This window comes from Lactuca serriola, chromosome 1 (assembly GCF_051521515.1).
Source record: "Lactuca serriola cultivar US96UC23 chromosome 1, Lser_US96UC23_V15, whole genome shotgun sequence".
NCBI lineage: Eukaryota > Viridiplantae > Streptophyta > Magnoliopsida > Asterales > Asteraceae > Lactuca > Lactuca serriola.
Window position 1 is genome coordinate 160,273,436 of NC_136408.1, and position 19,642 is coordinate 160,293,077.

Sequence of the window (19,642 nt, forward strand, 5' to 3'; positions counted from 1 at the left end):
GGAATCATTGAGTAAGTGGCACTTAGGGACACTTCAATTTTAGGAGCATTCGCATGTGTTGTATTTCTATTTTCATTGTAATTTCTTTTAAAAGTTGTTCAAACCTACTGTAAATTTGTAATGGTTTTTAATACTATGGTTGGTGTTGTCCTTTAACTTTTGCTATGAAACCCTTTATACTGCCACGCCTCATTTTTCCGCTTTAGCGAGGTGTGAGAACAGTCTCGGTGGTCTGCTGCAAATCATGAAACTACCACACTAACTGTTACACCTTAATAAGTGGCGCAAACTCCAAGTCGAAATGTCGAAAAAACTCAGCCCACGTCATCACAGCCACACCGGCTTCCCCCACATGTCTCGTAACCTCACCCTACCAATCCTGGGCCCTATCTTTGAGCATACAAGAAGCAAATCCCACCTCTTCCACATCCGATCAAGAACTCGTGCGCTAGGCGTTCTCAAAGTCTGCCACCCAGCGTCGGCTAACAATGGGATCCCTGACCCCAAAGAACTTTGGTGCCCCACATGCCTTGAACTCCCGAAAAGAGGGAGTTCGGGCCCTAACCTGACCCGCAACAATTTCAGCCCTGAATGTCCTGAATCTCTCCTCCATGATCTCCATCGTGCCCTCCTTGATCGTCCTAAAATGAATGGGGTAGAATCAAGGATGCCTTTGGTAACCTCGGTTGCAATGAGCTTGCGCAGCCACTCATCAAAGACACCGGTGGTATCGCCTGACCCAGCCCTGGATCCAGATCCCGATCCTAATCCTCCTGCTCCAAATTGTGTCACCACCATGCTAAACTAAAATGTTATAAATCACAATGATCATGATTTTATATAAGGCGGGGGGGGGGGGGGGGGGGTCTTCCCACACCGGTCCTCCTTGAAGTTATCAGATCTAACACTAGTTCGGGTACAGGTCCTGTGCTTCCAGTAGTACGGGCCCAATACTACCTTCCGCACCTACTTGTACCTTTCCCCACTGCCCTACCTGATAACTCCAACTTATCCCGCAACCAAACCATAACCCACAACTACCACGAATAACAATCTCAAACTGTCCTAAGATTTACCCTACTCGTATCAATCAAACCAATCGCAACGGGTTGCTTTTATGCATGCAAATTATACACAGAAAAGATCAAATAGACTTTCGAATAAGAGATTCTACCCTAAGACCACATACAGACAAGGAAAAGAAAATAAGGCCAAATCAATCATTCTGAGGTTATAAGCTCCTAAACGTATACAATTTTAAAAGCATACACATAGCAAGATTAATATAATCAGCAAAGCTCAAATATCAATATAACATGGCTAACATACTGGGGAACTACTTACTTGGCTCGGTTGATCATACGTGTTGCACTCTCATATTTTTATTTCCTTTTTAAAAACCCTTTTATGTTACTTTTGAAAACAATTTTACCGTTTCCTTAGTTTGAGTTCTAACACACTCAAGAGTGTGCCGGAATCCCTCAAACCAAGGCTCTGATAACAACTTGTAACGACCCAAATTTTACAAAGAAAATTTTCATTTTATTAAATCAACACCTTTGCATAATTCATGAAATCCCAACACAATTTTTTTCAATTCACAATCATTACAAATTTATTTGTTTAAAAACATCAGAGTGTCCCCAAAACAAAACAAAGTAAGAGAGATAGAGTGCACGTTGCGTCATCACGCCTTGCCCATGCCCTTGGGCTCAGATGTACCTAAAACAAATCAAAAACCTGTAAGCGAAATGCTTAGTGAGTCCCCCACAGCATACCACACACAATCACATACACATAACTACATATTACATAAACCATGCATACATAAAACCTGTAAGAATGCCATGGGCTACCCCACATGGTCTTTACCTAGGTTTGCCATGGGTTACCCCACATGGTCTTACATATAATGCCATTAACTCCCCCACATGGTCTTTACCTAGGAATGCCATGGGGTACCCCACATGGTCTTATATCCAATGCTACAGCTCCCCCCGAGGTCTTCCATGCAAAACACGCAATCACATATCATATCAAACAACATAATGACCAACACATATAACATACTCACATAATGGGCTGGCCTTGGTGCCTTAGACCCATGGGTATGGTAAGAAGACTCACCTCTGTCTGCTGAATACAAAACTTGCTCTCCTAACAGTTCATAACCTCCCGTGTTGAACAATAATATTAATTAATGTTAGGACCTTACTTAATCAAAAGAAACCCAAAATCCAAACCCTTCCATGGGGCCCAATTATCCTTTCCTGGTTAATGGGCCCAAAGCCTAAGTCCAAGATCATGGATGGGCCTCTTGGCCCAATAAGACCCAATCGACATGTCAATAGCCCAAAACAGATAACATGACTCATAATTCCCAGAATACATCCATGCCCAATAACCAAATGAGCCCCAAAAGCTTAAAGACCCAAAACAGATTCGGGCCCAACTGTAATTTGTACGCTCGGCGTACCATTATGGTATGCACAACGTACTAGGGATCTTAGGATTACACATGGCATACACTGGGTTACGCCCAACGTACTACCATATTAAGCACTTTCTCCATTAAGTGTTTAATACTCGACTCCTTTACGTCCAAAAGCCAGATCTAAGTTTGTTAAGACTTCATAAGGCATAAAGTTGGCAACTTTATGCCTTTACATGCTTCATATGCACCCAACACCTCCATTAAGACCTTTCCAAGATCTTTAACCCATGCATGATGCCAAAACTCTCACCAAGACTCCATTTTATGATACTAAAGGACCAAGGAAACTCAGATCTGTCATTCTCATTTGATGGAGTTGCTTAGCTCACCAATAGAGGTCCAAAGTCAACCCAAGGGACAAAACTAGAAAACTCTAGCTATATCTAAAGATTTAAATGGAAAGGTGCAAGCTTTTTACCTTCAGAAGCTTTGCAAGATGACCAAAATACAGATCCTTTATGCACCAAACCGTCCCAAGTTTGCTTTGCAACTCTCCTTCATGAATGAACTCCAAAATGGACACAAAACTCACTCCTTAAGCTCAAAACTCTCTCTCACACAATATCTCAGTTAAAGGTAGACAAAATGAGGCTAAAGAGGTAGATAGGGTTTGGTCTAAGAGGCTAAAAGATGTTTAAATAGGGGCCAATTCCGAGATTTAGGTTTTTTGCCCTCTGCTACATACGCCCGGCGTACCCTTACGTACGCCCCGCGTATGTAAGGCTCCTACGCGATCTCTCATGCAGAGTACGTTAAGCGTACTCATAGGTACGCCCAACGTACTCAAGGGACCACTTATGTAAAATTGAGAATTCTTGAGTGTTTCAACTCATACCTGATTTTAGGGTGTTGCACAAGCAACAACATCCATTGCATTAATAAAATAGTTAATACAAGTGTGTTCTTTAATAGTAGTAAGACACCAAAATTATAACATCAAAATAAAAGACGAGTCTTGAACATGCTCCGTCTTCTCAAAACCTGGTCCAGTGCACCTGTCTACTGGATCCCTGAGAATACAAGTTATTTTGAAAGCGAGTATCAACATTTAAGTTAGTGAGTTAATAAGTATTTAGTGTCAAATGTTTGCATTAGCTTCTTAAAATGTTTGTATTGTTCTCCAAAAATGTTTGTATTAGTTTGAATCCTTCCCATAAAATCCTATATTTTCTCCTATAAATGAAATGTAGTCTACTCTCCAAGACCAACTTGTTTGTGTGTTTTGTTATCTCAAAATGATGTAAAATGTATGTTTGTACATGAAATAATATAAAATGTATGTTTTCCATATTAATAACTATCTTTACTAGAAACATAGTATGCTTATCTCATGCGAGAAATTCACTGTATGGATGTAATGGAAAATGAAGACTTATAGTAGTATTGTATAAATTACACTACGGATGCTTTAACTAACTTTAACACCAAACTGGTTAATTAAGGGTAAAATGTGATGAGGTTATAACCATGCTTGATAGACTTAGTATAAAACACGACGTTCATCAGGCGTCAAAAATGAAAAGACATTTGTCTCGCGTAGACCTGTTGGTCCCACTGTAGCTAGTAGAAAGGTGTGGGATGGTCAATCCCGTATAGATCTATACACAAACTCATGCTCTCCCTCAAGGAGACTCTGGTTACAGAATGTGAGACAGCAAAAAAATATTGCTATGCCATGAAGTAGTATCTCATATTTAATTATCTTGTTCTTGTTATAGTGTATGTTCCTTTCTGTACTTGTTATAGTGTGTATGTTCCTTTCTGTTCTTGTAAATGTATAGTAATAGTATGGATGTATCGTTTTGTATTTGATCACCTGTTCTAGAAAATAGTAAGTATCGATCCTCTAAACTATACCTATTATAGTTTACTAGTATGTTCTGTAATTGAATGTCTAATTATGTTTGGACACCTTTGCTCCACATGTTGCAAAGGTATTGAACTGATTGGAAGTACTTATATATATATATATATATATATATATATATATATATATATATATATATATATACCTAAAATTTAAACGACATTAGGACAAACAACCGATACTCTAAGTCCACATCCAAACAAGAAAAAGGAAATAAAGCGAGTTATCAGTCTTAAGTCCTTTAAACCTTATTTATATAACTATACCTATATAGACATGATTTTGACAATATATAAGCTTAAAAGAATTTGTAAAACATTTAAATAGTTTACTCCATTTTAAAAAGTTTAATCCATTTTAAAAAGTTTAACATATTAAAAGATTTTAACCATTTGAAAGATTCGTGATGACTTGGTGACAGTTTATAAAACGATTTGAAATAGTTTGTTTTGATAACACAACGTTTAAGTATAATAAATCCTTTTGATCGAAAAGTTCCGCATGTAAATGTTAACACATCTATGTTGTGTTCTACTTGTATCCCCCCATAAAAGCATTTAAAACCATTAAAAGGTAAATTGCAGGGGTATAAAGTCACCTGATAGTGAGTAATTTGATTGAAAGATCGATATAGGATGGAAAGTTTCCCGTGTGAAGTCCCGAAGCACAACTAGTCCAAAGAAGTGTTAGAATCGAAAATAGGAGGCTATGAGGAGTTCACTGCCCAAGAAGGTTCACGACTCAATAAAGGGTTCACAACCCATTAGGGGTTCACGACCCAATAAACTTGATGATCTTGAAGATTCAAGTGGTATTCTAAGAAGATTCAATGGATTTTCAGTCGGGTGTTCTTCATGTTCTTCGCGTGTTCTGCGTGTTCTTTGCGAAAACTAGAGAATTTAACGGGTTTAAGCCTAGTATAAGAAGATTGAAGGATGTTTATGAAATAATGACAAGATCAAAGAATGTTACATGTTAGATCCTAAGAACTAGTGACTATTGCATGAATATGATGAGAAATGATGAGTTTAACATGTTCTTGAGGAGAGAGGATGATCTTGGCGGATGATAATTGAGAGAAAAGGATTGGATTTTCTCTTGGAAGTGTAGAAATGAATTAAAATCAGCCAAAATCCATATATATGGGAGGGTTCACGGTCCGAAGTGGTTCACGGTCGTGAACCTCGTGTACGGCCCGAAGTTGTTCACGGTCCGAAGGGTGAGGAGAAGAAAGGCGTGCGAAGTTTCTCGGATTCATCCTATTCCCTTCTTACACACATAATACCCTGAATACTAGGTTTAAACACTTAAAAGACATTACTCTTACTCAAATTAAGATAGAATAAAAATTAAGTTGTGTTATTTGCCCAAGTTTGACTTTTATACAAATAGAAATTACGGGTTGTCACAATTCATACTTGAATTTCATTTCATTCACTTGATCCATAAAAACTACAAAATCAAAAATTGTATTGATCCCTCCTCACGTCATGACCCTTCAATGTTCACGTCATAAGCCCTGATTTACCCAAAAACCAAGCCTTGACTCCTTGAAGCCTAAAGTTGATCCGATCTGGAAATGGGGTGTTACATAGGGAGTAGGTCTCAATCTACAACTCAACATACTCAATTAGAAATAAAGTTAAACTTGGTCAAAGTCAATGTTCAACGGTCAAAAAGTCAGCAACCAGTCGCCACAACGTGGACAAGCATATGCCTCATCATGGGGATAATAAGACAAAATGGTTGCAAATCTGCCAAACGCTACGGCATAACGACTAATCCCCCACGTCGTGGGAACCTTCTAGAATAGCTAAATCAATTTAGCTCTTAATCCCCCCCCCCCCAATTTAAACTTTATAGAATGCTTCCAAACCCCCAAAAGATCATAAAAGTCACAACTTTATAGACATGCATGCCCAATGCATGTCATGAGCTCAAGCTAGGTCAAAAAGTGTAAAAATGGGCCAAGATCTCATACAAGAGTTCAAAGCTCTATCAAATTGCAGATCTATCACTCCAAATCTTAAACGGACTCTGGGGATTGATAAAGTTTGCAACTTTATGGAATCCAAACCTTCCAAATAGCCTAAACATGTAAGATAACACAAGAAAAACTAGATCTAAGCACATAGAGTCATAAAGATACAAACTTGAGGACGTACAAATGTCCAGAAACATGAACAAGTAGGATGGTGAGGCTTGCAAGCTTCGATGATTCACTAAGACTTCTTCTCTTCTTCTTCTTGGCTAGAAATCACCAAAAAACTCAAAAACTTCAAAAATGGAACTAGGGTTTCAGTGAGGAATGAAGGAAAGCGATGGAGGCTGAGGGTGTGCAAAACCCTAGCCATTACATCCCTTAAATAGGGCACAACCCCAGAATTAGGGTTGCCATTAAACAACTACCACACCATTGGTACAATGCTGCCACGCTGTGACATCCATTAAAGACGTATGCATCCTCAAACCATGGCCACACCGTGGGAACTCATTCCCCATGTTGCGGCCACCAAAAATTCCGAATTTTAAACATTAAGTTTTTAAATGAACATACCATAAACTTGGCGTTACACAAAATTTTCCAATTCATTTCCAAAATAGCTACAATGAAAAAAATTATAGCTTCTGGCTTCTGCTGCCTCAACAAAGTAAGAATCTAACCTAAAGCAACATAAAAGAAATTGAGAAGTCCAACTCCTGAAACAAACAAAAATACCATTGAATATAGATAAGAAATTGGAATGAGAAAAAAATGAATAGGAGATATAGGAATTCAGAATTCGAACTCACCCAATCCCAATTTAGAATTTAAAAACCTCAAACTTCTTTTAATTTTCGATGACGTGTGATTCAGAAACCAGATAAAAAAACAAGCTCGGTAATTAGAAAATACAAGAAACTTATCGATCAGAACTCATAAATTGGAATGAGAAGTAGAGAATAGTAGAAAAGGAAACAAAATAAGAAATTTGAGAATTCTGAAATCAGACTCACCGAACCCCAATTAAGAAACTGAAAACCTCAAACTTCTTCTGATTTTCGGTGACATGTGATTCAAAAATCAAAACAATCTTATTAATCAGAACAGAAGAATCATAACTCAGAAATCAGAATGAGAAGTAGAAAATAGAGAAAACAAGACACATGATCTCGAACAGAAACTCCCAGTTCACTGAGTCATGTAGTCTATCATACAAATCATCTTCTTTTTTCTCCTCTTGCACCAATCTACAACTTCATTGATCAAAAGTGGGTCATCCAAAATTTGTCTCCATTTTACAAACGCGATTGCTCATCACTAAATAAAGAATCAATCACCTTTACCATCACTAACTAAAGAATCCATCATCGTTGCCATCCGAATGCTGATCGTCACTAATTTTAGCAATAATTCAACTGATACTTATTTAGCTAGTATTTACATACACAAAAATCTTATGCAACATATTGCCCATAAATATTATCCGAAAAAAAATTCTTACATATTAATAAAACAAAAGAATCTATGAATTTTCTTATTCTTGTTTTATATATCAATATAAAATGATCCGTGAGTAAAAAAATTTAACGAAAAGTATGTAAATTTTAAATGGAAAATTCCAAAATTGTTACACAAATGTCTTAGTCAATTTTACAACATTTTCCCTATAATTTCATTAAGTAACTTTCAAATTTTCAAAAATTTATTTTTATCATTAGAAAAAAGTCAATCATGACAAATTGAACAAACAATAATGTTTAATTCATAAATTGTTTTATAAAATTTTGAACTTATCAAAATAATTGCAATTAGTTTCTTATTCACAAATAAATATCTTAATTATGTTAAATATTTGAATTGTGAGGAATGATATCAACTTTAATCTTGACAAAATGAGATAATTGCCCGTTATTAGTTTTTTATTCACAAAACAGTTTTTAATACTCGTGAAATTATAAACAATTTTAATGCCTTCTTTTGACAAATTTTTAAAAACTACTCTTAAATAAGAAAATTAAGTTATATATCATGGTAATCAAAAAGAAATATTAAATTGTATACTACAAAGCTTAAAAATAAACACATTTATTACAAACATAATTATGAACATTCAAAATTTTGATACTTTTTTTTTAACGACAAATTTTACGTACTCATAAACTACACCTTAAATCCACTTATGTTCACGACAAGACTTGAACCCTCAACCTCAAGGAGGGAGGGCAACACCAGATAACTGGGCTAGAAGCCCTTTGATAGTTAATATATAGAACAAAGAAGGAAAGGTTTTTCAATATAACCTAATTCAACAAAATTGATAACCATGTCATTGACCTCCAAACTTCAACTGCACATTTTAAACATTTAATTTACATGTGTATTTTATGGTTATTTCATGGAATTACGTAAATGGCAACTTCACTGAATTAACCAAAATTTTTTGAAAACGAATAAGATTTTTGCATATTAAATTTCCAAATGTAACAACTAAGATTCAATAGCCCATGCAAACTTACAAGAGACTTAAACAATTTATAGTTCGTACTCCTGGTACTTGGATAAAAATTCAATAAATGATCAATTCACAAATCAAATTAATTATCAATGCTTGTAGAGTTATGCAGTGGTGTTTGCCAACGATTTACTGTTAAAAGGAATGAAATGATAAACAATGCATGCATGAGTGAAAATTAAAAGAATAAACAATCTCTACACAACATAAACATCAGTAGCAACAAAACTGGGAACATAAAGGCTTGTATCGAGAACAACATAAACAATTTGTTCCAGGAGGAATCTATTCTGCTATTAGTCTTTCCCCCATATTAAAGTACTATTGAGGGGGTGTTTGGCTTAGCTTTTTAGAGGCCAAAAGATCTTTTTGGAAAAGTTACAAAAAGTCAGGTTTTCTGACTTTTCCAAAAAGTTGATTTTTCTTCTTTGCAAAATCCAAAAGTAGCTTTTAAAAGTCTTTTGCCAAACATCTTTTGCCTATGATCTTTTTCTAAAAGGACTTTTGGTCATTCAAAAGCTAAGCCTGATTCATTGCATTCTCGTCACCACTTACATATTGGTCAACTGTATATGTAGATGATTACCAATTAACGTATTGTGATTCAATACATAATTTAGTGATTTTTGTTTTACGTAGTCATGTAAAATAAGTGAGAATAAGTTAAACACACCTACGTCATACACACTGTGTGAGGTTGTTTCCTTTTAATTCCAACGTGTGCAATGATACAATAAACAAATAATGTAAAATGCATTGCTATTTCGTGCATTTCATCCATCTAAAAATTTCTAGTGATCACAAGAAATAGCAACGACTTTAATTTATTCGCTAAAAATAGGTTAATACCTTATATGTTCTCTTGAATTTCATATTAAAAATTAAATCCCTTTTCTATTTGAAAAAAAGCCATACAAAGAAATTCGTAAATCATATTTATTACATTGGCATTCAAAGAAACATACGGGTCTATTTTATTTGACTTGATTATTTATCTTCTAAACCAAAAGATCCCGTGCAATCTAGCATATACTTTACAAAAATTTGCTTCAATTTGTTCTTGCTTCTAGAGAACCTAAATGGGATTTTTCAATTCATCCAACACCTAATGGGTAGTGTAGAAGGAGCCAATCAAATGGAAGGTGAATGGACAGAAGTCAGGTGAAGAAAATGGAAGAGATTATCGATGATCGGAGACCGACCAACATGAAACCACGCTGGTGTTACAACAATGTTCGTATCAAACCTTCCAATGGAGATCAGTAAAAAATCCTTGGCAATGACTTTTGCAAAGTTTGGAGAGGTGGTGGATGTCTATATTCCAACAAAGAAGGATGTCAGGAAGAAGTATTTTGCTTTTGTAAGATTTAAAAAGATAACAGATGAATACGAGTTAGAAAAAGCCCTTCAAGGGGTTAAATATGGTGGCAGAACTTTGGACGTGAACATAGCGATGTTTGAAAGATAACCGGCCGATGGTTCATCTGTATGTGGAAGCATCAGAAACAGGGCACGGAAGAAAAAACCTTCGATACCAGAATCCTAAGTTAGGAAGAATCGATCCTACGCAGCAGTAATAGCAAAAGATCGTGAGACCACTCGAATCCCACCTCCTCATCCACAAAAGCAAGTTGCTCCTATTTGTCTCTCAAACGACTCCCCACTTCGAGGATGGATTAAAGGTAAGTATACTTTAATTGGTGTATTGCACATTTTTGATCACCTTGAGAAAGCTCCATACTCAATTAAAAACTGTGATGGATCTCGATGTGAAATAAAGTACCTTGGTGGATTAAGAATTGCAGTAAAATTCATGAATGATATGAGCAGAGAAGTATTCATGAAAGGATGGGTAGAATGGTTTAAGGAGATCGATAGTGGTGATATTGCAGAATTTCATTATGAGAGAATTGCTTGGATAAAAATCTCAGGCCTCCCGTCGGAGCTGTGGTCAGAAGCGAACTTCAACGCCATTGCTGCGACATATGGCTATGTGGTGGTTCCGTTCGTAGTGGAACAAACAGAGACGAATTTATCTTAAGGAAAGGTTGGCATCCTAAAAAAATCATTGACGAATGTACAGTGTGAAGCATCGATGGAAGTGAATGGAAAAATAATTAAAATATGGATCTCAGAAGTGGACATCGACTGGGTTCCATTCAAGTCACAAAGGTATCAAGTGGAAGATAGTGATTTTTCGGATGATGGAAGGAACGACGACGAAGATGAATCAGACGATGATTGCGATGGTATCTCTGAAACTATGTTGGATGATAACAACGATGATGTGGAAGAAGGAGAAATCGGAAGGATGGATCTTGTCCAGGTCGAGGAATTGAATCGAGGAAACTATAGAGCCGTCAACGACAACTCACCGGCCGCAATTCAGTTGCCGGGAAACTTTTCAACGGATAAGAATAATCGGAGAATCGAAAGAGGCGCTCTTGGGGAATGTCGAGAGTCGGACGATGGAATTAATACTCAACAGGGAGACGAAACCTTTGGAAGTAGGGAGAACATTAATGAATCATCTCATGTTGAATTGGAAAATAATTTAACTGTATGTGAGGAAACAACTATCGGAGATGGACCGGATAAATCCTCTAATGGGCTGCTCAACAAATTAGCCAAATCTGGATGCTTTGGACCTTTCATAAACAACATGCATGGTTACGAGGTGCCATTAAACGAGTTTGAGATTAACTTCAATAGCATCCAAGATAAAAGAAGGAGATTAATGAGAAATGGAATGGCGATTGAATCTTCAGACTCTAATATGCCTCACCCATCTCTCGATCTAAACAGAACTCCGATTCTCTCTCAGATTCCCTTACCTGACACCGATGTAGAATCGTCATCTTCTCCATCGGAAATCAAGAATACGGTGGAAGTGGGCAATATTTTAGGATTCGAGATTGATAGCGAAAATCCAATCCTGAAAGAAGTCCTTGGCGATAACGGTGAGAACCAAATCATACAATGAATATTATGACCTTAAACATTAGAGGTCTTGGAGAGAAGCATAAGGTAGATTGGGTACCAAGGCTTAGAAATTTATATAAACTTTGTATGATCTGTATTCAAGAATCCAAGTTGGGTAAGTTATCCCCTCCGCTAAATATTACCGAATGTTGGGGCGATAATAATTGGGGGTTCGAACAGGTTTTTACAACAGGAAGATCCGGTGGCTTGGTGTCGATATGGGATAAAGGAGCATTCACGTTAATAGACACTTTCAAGTCCAGATACTTTATTTTGACACTGGGTAATTTGGTAGGCATTAATAGCCTAACTGGCATTATAAACATCTATGGACCCCAATCAAGTCATGAGAAATCGAAACTGTGGGACGAATTGTTATCTTTGAAGTCTTCCATATCAGCCACCTGGATCCTTATGGGAGATTTTAACGTGGTTCGAAGACCGGAAGAACGGATAAATTCAGTCTTTTCCCCAATCAGTGCAAGTGTTTTTAATCAATTCATATACAGGGGCGAATTCACAGATCTAAAGATGGGAGGCCAAAGATTTACCTTCTTCAAAACACAAGGAGCGAATTTGAGCAAATTAGATATAATTTTGGTATGTAATCGTTTCTCAACCACGTTTCCCCTTGCGTCATGTGAGGCATTAGACAAGGACCTCTCCGACCACTCTCCCATTGTTTTGAGGACTCGTGGTGAGGATTTTGGTCCACCACCATTCAAACTTTACAACTCCTGGATGTTAAAAGAAGGATTTGAAGAGGTGATCAAGAAAGCATGTTCCGAATTTGTGGGGTTTGGAACTCCTGATGCATACCTCTTAAATAAACTGAAACATTTAAAAAAAGCCATCAGGTGTTGGAGAATTAATGCAGTGAACGATGAAAACATGGTGATTGATTCTTTAAAAAAAAGAATGAATGAGATCGAAAAAGAAGCGGAATCTAGAGCTCTAACGTCCGTAGAAATGGAAGAAAGGTCAATTGGAGGTATAAAAATTACGGAGCATGCAAGAACTATTGCTCTGGATCTGAAGCAAAGGGCAAAAATTAAATGGGAGGTCGAGGGTGACGAGAACACGCGTTTTTTTCATGGTTATGTAAACAATAGAAACCGGAAAAATCATATACATGGGATTATGACGAATGGATCTGGACAACCGACCCAGTCATGATAAAGCAGGAGGCTACTAGATTCTTTGAAAGGAAAATATAGAGAATGTTGGCGAGTTAGAACTGTCTTTCGGAGTGAAGGTTTTAGTAAGCTTTCAGAAGAAGATACTCGGTACTTAGAAGGAGAATTCTCCATGGGTGAAGTAAAAAATGCAATATGGTTGTGTGGTGGAGACGAGTCTCCGGGGCCTGATGGATTCACTTTCAAATTTCTCAAAAAATTCTGGGAGTTACTAAAAGGTGACATTATGGGGATGATTAAGTACTTTGAAGCGGGAGGCAAGATCACTAGAGGATGTAATTCTTCTTTTATATCCTTAGCAGTCAAGACAAAAGATCCACTTCATTTTTGTAACTTTAGACCAATCAGCCTAATTGGTTCCATATACAAGATCATTGCAAAACTATTGGCTCTTCGATTAAAGAAAGTCATTGGTGGTGTAATTGACGAGGTCCAGTCCATTTATGTTGAAGGAAGAAATATACTAGAAGGTCATTTGGTGGTTAATGAGCTTTGTTCGTGGGCAAAATCAAAAGGAAGAAAGATGCTTATGTTTTAAGCAGATTTTAACAAAGCTTTTGACTCAGTGAATTGGGTATATCTGGACTCAATTATGAATCAGATGGGTTTTGGAAATAAATGGAGATATTGGATTCGTAACTGTCTGGAATCGGGTCGAGCATCAGTGATTATTAATGGCAGCCCAACGAATGAATTCTCAATGACTAAAGGAGTTAGACAGCGACCCGCTTTCGCCCTTCTTATTCATCATTGCGATGGAAGGGCTGAATGTGGCGATGAAAACGGCGGTTGAGAAAAGAGTCTTTGACGGAGTAAAATTCCCTAACTCTAATATCTGTTTGTCTGATGCTTTATTCATTGGTGAATGGTCGAGACGCAACATTGCCAATTTATCGAGAATCTTAAAATGCTTTTACGTTTCATCCGGGCTGAAAGTTAACTTTAGCAAGTCCAGAGTGTTTGGTATAGGTGTATCTCCTAATGAAGTTTCGAACTGGTCAGCTCTTCTTGGATGCGAACCATCATCCCTGCCATTCATTTACTTGGGTATCCCAATCGGCGAAAACATGAACCGAAAGAATGCTTGGAGACCACTCGTCAAAAAGTTTCATTCTAAACTCTCATTGTGGAAAGTAAAAACACTTAGCTTTGGAGGCAGATTAACTCTGGCAAAAGCGGTTCTTGGCAGTCTCCCGACCTACTATATGTCCATCTTTACCGTTCCTACCGGTATTATTGAGACCCTTGAGAAAATTAGGAGGAGATTCATGTGGAGCAGCAACCTGTAAAGGAAAAGTATCAGTTGGGTGGCATGGGAAACACTTGTTGCCCCTAAAAAGGTGGGTGGTACTGGACTTGGATTGATTAGGAGTCTCAATATTTCTCTACTAGCTAAATGGATGTGACGATTGAAAAACGAGTATTCGACACTTTGGGCGAAAGTTATACGTTGCATTCACGACCTGGATGGAAGACATCGTGCTTCTTTTGTCAACAGATCTAGATCGGGGGTATGGAAAAATATAGTCAAAATTAGAATTGCGTTAAAAAAGTCAATATTGATTTCAAAGAAATTTTATATTGGAAACCAAATGATGATTGTTGGGCTTCCGACTTTGTGGTTGATAACCATTTTTCGGTAAGATTGTTATGTGAGCGGATTGAAATGGCGAGTCACATTGTCTGTGATAGTCCATTTGAATGGTGCAAAGTAATACCGAATAAAATTTTATGCTTTATCTGGAGAGCGAAACTTGGCAGAATTCCATCATCTGTTTCATTAAAAGCAAGGGGTGTTCCTGTGTCATCGACTATTTGCGGGTCATGCAACATGGATGAAGAGATGTGCGATCACATCCTTCTCTTGTGCCCAGTGGCGAAGGTCGTCATGAACTCGATTTTATCTTGGTGTGAAATTTCACATGATGGATTTTATTCGGTTAAAGACATGTTACTATTCATATCTCGGTGGTCTAAAAGCAAAAAGAAAAGAAGCATGTTGAATACGATCTTATATGGAGGATTATGGTGTATATGGAATGACAGGAACCACATGGTTTTCAGGAACATCCCTATCGTACCGGAGAAGACAGTGGAGAAAATCAAATCAATAACTTTTGTATGGTGTAAACATAGGGATTCATTTAAAAACATGGATTGGAGAGTTTGGAATCTCGGTCTGTCTCTGTTTGTAACTTTTTCTCTTGTTCTTTTCTCATTTTCTGTTTTTGTTTTGTACTTCCTCCTTGCATCGTCTTGATGTAAGGTGTGTACTTTTAATATATTTGCCGTTTTCAAAAAAAAAAAAAATAGTAAAAAAAACTCGTAAATAGAAAGCCAACTATTATTGCAAGTTTCAAAACGTTCAATACTTTACTTTAATTACTGTTCAAATAAAAATAGTTGAATATTTCATAAAAGATTACGAAAAGACACCTGTAAAAATACGGACAACATGATACATTTGGACAGCGAAAAGCTCCACCATTAAGTTCATTAGTGGAGTGTTATGGAGTTTTCTATAAATAGGGTAAAATGAATCTTTTCAAAAATAGGTTACTTTTTATTATTCTTTCAAAAATGAGGTATTTTTACGGCCTCACCATCAAACTGACGTTGTTTTTTACAATTTCCAATTTTAACCGTTTTAAATTACAACTTTCACCATTAAACTTATATGATATTTTCAGTTTACACCTTTCAATTTTAAAACCTTAATTTTTTTTTATATCCACTGTATAATATATATGATTAAAATTTATATATATTATGCCATTCTCAGAATCTCATTGATACCAATATCAAATATGTTACAATGACATAAAAATAAAAAATCGATTAAACATGATATTATACGAAAAAACTAACAAGAAATTACAAAAGAAATACAAGCTAAATCGAATTGGAAATCACAAGATTGATTTCAAAAAAACATACTTCACATTTCATTGGATCTTCATTGAGAATTTGAATAATTTCTTATGTAAATGTCCGAGATGATGGCATAGTCCACATTAACGAGGTTCATCACACTTATTTTATATAAAAATAAGAGCATTATTTTGTTACTTTGCTCTGAGCATTTAAAATCAATGAACCGATCTAACTAATATTATTAAAAAAAAAAACTAGAAATCTTATGGGCTAAATTGATACAAATAGAATAGTTTGACAAAAAAAAATATGATATTTGTCAAACAACAATTATCATTAATGAAATTAGTCTAAAATAAATAAATGTATATATTTTGATTTATTAAGTGGACATGTAAATAAATAAATATAAGTACAATTAGATTATAAATACTAGAGTATAATCTAAAACAATTAAACACATAATCAAAGAACCAAGAAAACAAACTATCATTGTATATAGAAAAATGCAAGATCCTCCTATCTTATATTGCTACTCATCCTCTTATTTATGTTAAACGGTGATAAATATTAAATTTAATAAATTTACTAGTGTCACACCCTCAAACCAGGATGGCGGAAACGGCTGGGGGTGGATGACTTTCATCAACAGTATCACAACATAATGTATAATAATTATAAAAGCAAACACAACTATCATAAATATAATTAAGAATATTACATTGTTTCCAAGTATTGTATGTTCAAATCAATTACATTATGATGAAAAAATAAATAGAACGGCGTTGTAACATCCCATCCTCAAAAGCCTTGTGATTACCTGTTTAACGGTTTCCTAAGAATACAAGTAGTTTTGAAAAGTGTCAACAATTAAGTTGGTGAGTTCATAAGAGTTTTGTATGTGAAAATCTATAACTTTTTCCTTGTGAAATGATAGTGTTCCTTCCAAGAAAATCCAATATTTTCTTAAAAATGAGTTATAGTCTTAAAAACCCTACGACCAAAAACTGTATAAATATTTCTATACTTAAAATAGTGTTGAGTAGTTTTATATATAAAACCATTTAAACGTATGTTACCCCCGTAAACTAAATGTATTGTTGATTCCTCATGTGAGTTACTACAACCATGCTAAAACCATAGTAGGTTGCTACGACGTTCTTCAGGCGTCAAAATATTAGACAACTGTCACCCCAGACCTGTCGGTTTAGCTGTAGCTAACAACTTAAGTGCAAGATTGTTAGTCCCGTATAGATCTATATACAAGTGTCACACTCTCTTACCGAGATTCTGGTTATAATTCAGTCCTTTAGTGTGTACTCTGATAGGTACGTTGAAGATTATGTCTCACATAATTGTATCAACAGGTTTACATATAGTGTAATGAAAACCCTTTGTAAGTGAAAATATTACCTCTCCATAATAATCACATAGTGTAAAATAATTATACATTTATATATTTACTTGTTTTGTCCCAAAATGATGAAATAGTGTTAATAACTCATAAACTACATCTATTATAGTTTATCATATATGTTTGTTATGCCTATATACACACGTGTGTTTATATATATATATATATATATATATATATATATATATATATATATATATATATATATATTACTATATTATTATACAAACCTTAGTATTTCCAAAAATAAATTTAAGACGTCTAAATGTTTAAGCTAATAATACAACAAATAATCAATAAATTACAAAATACAATGCAATAAATACAAGTATTTAATACATATTTAAACATTCAAACCTACATCCTTATCTTTCTTAATATAGAACATTTAAATTTAAAACAAATGTACCTTTCACTAGAAAGAGTCAACATTATTTTTAAAATTTAAATTAAAAATTCCCTCATATGTCGCCCAGATATCCTCATATAAACCATCATCCAATTTCTTTATCCTATATCGATCATCACCAACAACAATTTGCCAACAACTTCAAGATTGCTCAATCATTTGGTACGATCATTGGAAATATTAACATTTGTCAAAATGTTAAAATACTGTATTATAGAGCACATGAAGGTACAGTGCTCTTACACTGTGCTTGAATGTACTACTTCTTTCTCAACACGCTTTCTTGAACATATCTGTCTCTCTTTATCCCTCAAGACTTCCACAAACACATTATCATTCTATCTTAAAGGTAATCGTTCTCTCCCTATTTTCTTCCTTCTTTTGTTACCGATGGGCAACCCACAACCACCTTTAAGGCCATCACAACCTTCTACTTTGCTCTGCTTCCATCTTTCTATGAGAAAAAACCAAAAATGACGCCACATCATGCCTTTTATCAGAACCACCACCACATCTATTCTTGGATGGAAAAAAGAGCGACCCACAACCATCTTATGTACAACCATCACCGCCTTTTGTTTCAGTCGCAATATAAAAAGCATCATTTTCATAGAAATAGAAATCGTTATCTGCGATAGTGGGTTCAAGTTGTGTTGGATGAATTTAGGGATTTCAGGCAATATTGTTGGAGGTATGGGTTGAAAGGGTTCTTGCATCTTGCTTTTGCCAAACATCACAGCTCCATGTCCTATTCTTTCCCTCTTCTTCTTTCTAACTATAGACGTAACCATCTACAGCCAACACCACCTCCTATTCTGCTGTCAGCATCCCCTCCATCAGCTACACCGGAGATTGAAGCCCCCAAACGCCACTGGTTCTTCTTCAACCCTTCATTGTTGCTCTTTATATCTAGGGTTTTTTTTAAATGTGCTCAGATATGAATGGAGATGAACAGGATCGGGAAAAAGGATTTTCCTATTGGACTTGCTACTGATTTTTTGAAAGCCAAGACTTTGTTTCTTTTATTTTGGTCATTGTTTTCTATACAAGATTTCATGAGAGGTAATAATTTGCTAATGTGGTGCTCATTGTATACTTTTCAAGCTTGTATCTTTTTTTGGGTATGTATATTTCTCAAGATGTTTGAAATCATCGCCTCTTTTTAATGGGTTTCTGACAAAATTTGGATTTTTTGTTCATATTTCATATAGAATAGAAGGGCACATAAATTGGAGACCGAAAGTCGAAGTCAAACAAAAAAAAAGTTAAGTGAACCTTTGGTTTTGATGATTTTCATATGTCGTCCTTTTTAGGTTTTTTATTTGTTTTTAATTTTAGGTTCCACCTTTTGAATAGATTGTGATATGGAAATTGTATTTGCAGATACGTACGAGTTGACGAGAAAGATTACACATAGGGAAAAGAAGTTGAGTAAGAGGTGGCTTATGTAATATGTTGATGAATTTTTCTAGGTAAAAGATGATGGAATGAAGGTGCCTGACATGGATTATTATATGATGAAAAGTGGTTTAATATAAGAACTAATGAAAGTATATTACTTTTTTTGCATTAACATTAATATTCGATAACAATAAATTTATAAAAAGTATGTTGTTTGGGTATATGTTTCTACTATAATATTTAACCAGATGCAAAAATCCTATTTGTAACTTCGTTTTCATTTTTCTATTTTGAAATAATTAGGCTACTTTTTACTTGGCTTTGGGAGCAAAGCAATATATTTCATTAATATTTGACTTGCTACTGATTTTAGGATCTACCCCAGTAGAATGATTCGTATGTTCCAAGGACTTCATTCGTTGTGTTACTCGCACAAGTATTGTTCCTTGCGTCATTGGTATGATTGATTTAACTAATTGGACAGAAGTGTGAAGAACTTTGGTTGCTTG